A 4276-nucleotide genomic window follows, 5' to 3' on the forward strand; every position below is an offset into this window, starting at 1 on the left:
ACTAGTACTTCTTAGAAAAAAAATTTCCTTTTCTAGGAAGACACCAGTACGAGCGACAAAGAAATTTTTGCACTCTTCTAGATGGTAGAAATAATATCCTTTGCTTTCTTTAGGATACCCCACAAATATACATTTGTAAGATTTTGGGCCCAGCTTGTTTGAAGTCAATTTCTTAACATAAGCTTCACAACCCCAAATCTTTAGGTAAGATAAGTTGGGCTTTCGCTCATCCACTGTTCATATGGAGTCTTATCTACAAACCTTGATGGCACATGGTTCAGTATGTGAGTCGAAGTCTCTAGGGCATAACCTCAGAATTATGTGGGCAAATCATTAAAAATCATCATGGACTTAACCATTTCAAGTAAAGTCCTATTCCTCCTTTCAGACAAACCATTATGCTGGGGTGTATATGGGGAGGTGAGTTTTGATACTGTCCCACATTCCTTCAGGTATGTTGATGAAGATGCAAAATGTTATATTTACCCCCCCCTCTTAATGTCTAGTATTTTATACTTATTTGCTGCCTAAATATACTCATTATTATTCTATTTTGATTTAGGATGCAAATGGAGGTGTTAATTGCAAAACGGAACTAATTAAGTGAATTCGGACAGTTTCAACATTGTTTCATAATCTGGGCATAACTCTCTCATCTGAGATCCAATTGAGATGATTCAAAATGATGTGGAACGCTAGGAAAGCGATATACAACTTTCATGTTTTGAGCTTGGAGAGATACTCGCCGCATCAAGGCTTTAATCGAGCTTGAAGTTGACGCACCTGCACTGCCAACGTTCTGGAACTTTCTGCCTTGTCATGCAATTCAAATAGGCAGATTATTACAAGAAGTTTTGAAGACCTGTTGCACACAAATTACAGCTGGAAACACCACTTTCCTATTTTGTATTAAGACTTTATTTTATTTTCAATTACTCAGATTAGGATAAAGGTTATTTTGGGATTTTAGAATATTCTTAGGATATTTAGATTGAGTAGGATTAGAATTCGAATTAGATATTTTTAAAGGGAGATCAGATTAGGGATTAGGGAAGGGAACACACATGCCTCTCTCTTCTCTCTCTTGTGGATTTTCGTTTTTCTTTTGAGTTTTGATTATGGCCATGAACGGCTAAACTTTTATAACTTGGTAGAAAGAAACAAGACCTCGGAATCAATAAATTGTGAGATCAATCTGGTTTTTTTTTTCTTTAAGTGTTCAATTTATTTTGAGTATTGAATGTTCTTCTGTGCTTATTTTAATGATTGTTGCGTTTAATTACTAGGAGGCCTACTAGTTTATTAATTGTTGCAATCTACTGCTAAGTTAGGTATCAAATCCGTAATTGTTTGATTCCTCTAACTTGTGAAGCAATTAGGGTTAATAATTTGCTGCGTTAGGAATTAGTAATTCTTAAGAAGAACACTCGACTAAATTAAATGCAACCGCTTGAGTTTGTGTTGTTTAAGCTTCATCGATCTCTCTAGGTCTTAAGGCTGCCACTAGATTAAATCTTTAGCGCTTGTCTAGGGTTGTTTAGTAGTAAGGTTAATTAGATCGCTTGTTTCTTAATTAATTACAATTAAGGAGAGATAGGAAAATAGTTCCAACGGTGAATATTCAGGGTATGAATTGATATATTTTTGTATCGATAATCATTTGAAAGATTACGATGGTGGATGTTGACTTAGACCAAGGTTTGTTATTTTGATTGATTGATTAATTTGAATTGTTGTTTTCCCGAAATTGTTTTTGTTTAACTCAAATCCACCCCATACTGGTTTACATAACATTAAATTTGGCTAGACACTCTCCATGGGAATGATCCTGACTCACACTACTACATGTGTTTTTTAGGTTTTAATTCTGGGTGCCTACGACAGCATGCCAGATTTTGGCACCGTTGTCGGGGAGTGATTCTAGTTTATTTTTTTGTTCTTGTGATTCTGATTTTGCTATTGTTATTTTTCAAAGAAAACAAAATTTTTGGCAGTACTGTTCACGGCAAGATTTTTCGTGGAGTTAGGAGTGATATGAGTACCTGTTTCAAAGAAAACGAAATTCTGAGCAAGACTAGAAAAAGCTCTAGCCCCACCCTCTCGAGGCCAAAAAACAACGTTTGATAGGGTTTTTGGCCCTTTTTGTATTTTTGGTCATAAAAAAAAATATATTTAATTTAATTTTCTTTAATTTTCTACTTAGTTTTCATTATTTGTCATTTATTTTTCCTATTTCTTTTATGAGGTTTTTTGTTGTATGACCAGGTCCTCTCATCTTGGTGATTTAACATTCGACCCAGAATTAGAGAGCACTTTGCGCAGGTTAAAGAGGGAAGCTCGAAGAAATTCTAAGGAAATCAATTTGGTTTTTGATTCCCAATTTGCTAGCAATTCTCATTTAGAAGAGGAGGATGTCATGGCTGGAAATCGAACTTTGAAAGAGCTTGCTGCCCCTGATTTGAATCAAGCACCTTTATGCATAACGTTTCCTGTTTTAGATGCTACTACTACTTTTGAATTGAAATCTGGACTAATACATCTCTTGCCCACTTTTCATGGCCTTGTAGGTGAAGATCCTCACAAGCATTTAAAGGAACTTCATGTGGTTTGCACGAGTATGAAATCGACAGGGGTGACCGAGGAGCAAATTAAATTAAGAGCCTTTCCGTTTTCTTTGAAGGATTCGGCTAAGGATTGGCTCTATTATCTACCCTACGGGAGTATTACCACATGGAACGAGATGAATAGGTTTTTTCTGGAGAAATATTTCCCAGCTTCAAGGGCGGCCAACATTCAGAAAGAAATTTGTGGTGTAAGGCAGCATAACGGAGAGTCCTTACATGAATACTGGGAACGTTTTAAGAAATTGTGTGCAAGCTGCCCCCATCATCAAATTAGTGAGCGGCTACTTATCCAGTATTTCTATGAGGGCCTTACATACACTGATAGGAGTATGATTGATGCTGCTAGTGGAGGAGCTTTGGTGGATAAAACTCCCCAGGCCGCGAGAAACTTGATTGCAAATATGGCGGCCAATTCTCAACAATTTGGCACTAGGCTTGACCTTCTTGCTAGGCGTGATAATGAGGTAAATATTTCTTCCTTTGAACAACAAATTGCGAGTCTAACTTCTGTTGTTCATCAAATGGCTGTAGGTAATATGCAAATAGTGAAGGCTTGCGAGATTTGTTCGGTAGTAGGGCATCTAACTGATATATGCCCAACTCTTCAAGAGGAGCCTATTGAGCAAGTGAATGCAGCAGGTGGTTTTCCTGGACAACCGCAAAGGAAGTATGATCCCTATTCGAGCACATATAACCCTAGATTGAGGGATCACCCCAATCTTGGCTATGGGAATCCACAAGTGAATCAGCCTGTGACTCAAAACCGCCCAAGTTACCAACAGTATGAGCAACCATACTCCAAAGACAACAACCGGGCCAAACTTCTAATTCTGGTATGTCTTTAGAAGATATTGTTAAGTCTCTTGCCACTAATACTTTGCAATTTCAACAGGAGACAAGGGCCAATGTTCAAAGTTTGGAGAATTAGATGGGACAGATGGCAACCGCAATCAGTAAGTTAGAGGCGTAAAGTTCGGGGAAATTACCCTCTCAAATGGTGGTAAATCCAAGAGAAAATGCAAGTGCGATCGTCTTGAGAAGTGGTAAGGAGGTGGAGATCCAGAGTAAAGGCAACCTCTGCATGTTGATGAAGGAAGAAAAGGAGGAAAAACTCTTGTAGACAGGAACATTCCAGCCTCTCTTCTCTCTCTGGTGGATTTTGTTTTCTTTTGAGTTTGATTATGGCCATGAGCGGCTAAACTTTATAACTTGGTAGAAGGAAACAAGACCTCGGAATCAATAAAGTGAGGATCAATCTGGTTTTTTTTTTTCTTTAAGGTTCAATATTTTGAGTATGAATGTTCTTTTGTGCTATTTTAATGATTGTGCGGTTAATTACAAGGAGGCCCACTAGTTATTAATTGGTTGCAATCTACTGCAAGTTAGGTATCAAATCCGTAATTGTTGATCCTCTAACTGTGAAGCAATTAGGTTAATAATTTGCTGCATCAGGAATTAGTAATTCTTAAGAAGAACACTCAACATAAATTAAATGCAAATGCTTGAGGTTGTGGTGGTTAGCTTACGATCTCTCTAGGTCTTAAGGCTGCACTAGTGTAACGCCCGTTGAGGTACGTTGTTATTGTTTCCTCTTTTGCCCTTAATCGAGTGGTTTTGTATATTTTTGATGAGTGTTGTGTTGAATGTTTGCC

The 4276-nt window shown here is 37.5% G+C and overlaps 1 non-coding gene across 1 annotated transcript; it reads right to left on the minus strand.

Moving 5' to 3' along the window:
* Nucleotides 1-2789: 2789 nt before the first annotated feature.
* LOC116109179 lies at nt 2790-2895 on the minus strand. The gene has a single exon (XR_004124740.1). It is a non-coding gene; the product is annotated as a small nucleolar RNA R71 (small nucleolar RNA).
* Between the last annotated feature and the right edge of the window lie 1381 nt (nt 2896-4276).

Source organism: Pistacia vera, unplaced genomic scaffold, assembly GCF_008641045.1.
Source record: "Pistacia vera cultivar Batoury unplaced genomic scaffold, PisVer_v2 Contig574, whole genome shotgun sequence".
Classification (NCBI taxonomy): Eukaryota; Viridiplantae; Streptophyta; class Magnoliopsida; order Sapindales; family Anacardiaceae; genus Pistacia; species Pistacia vera.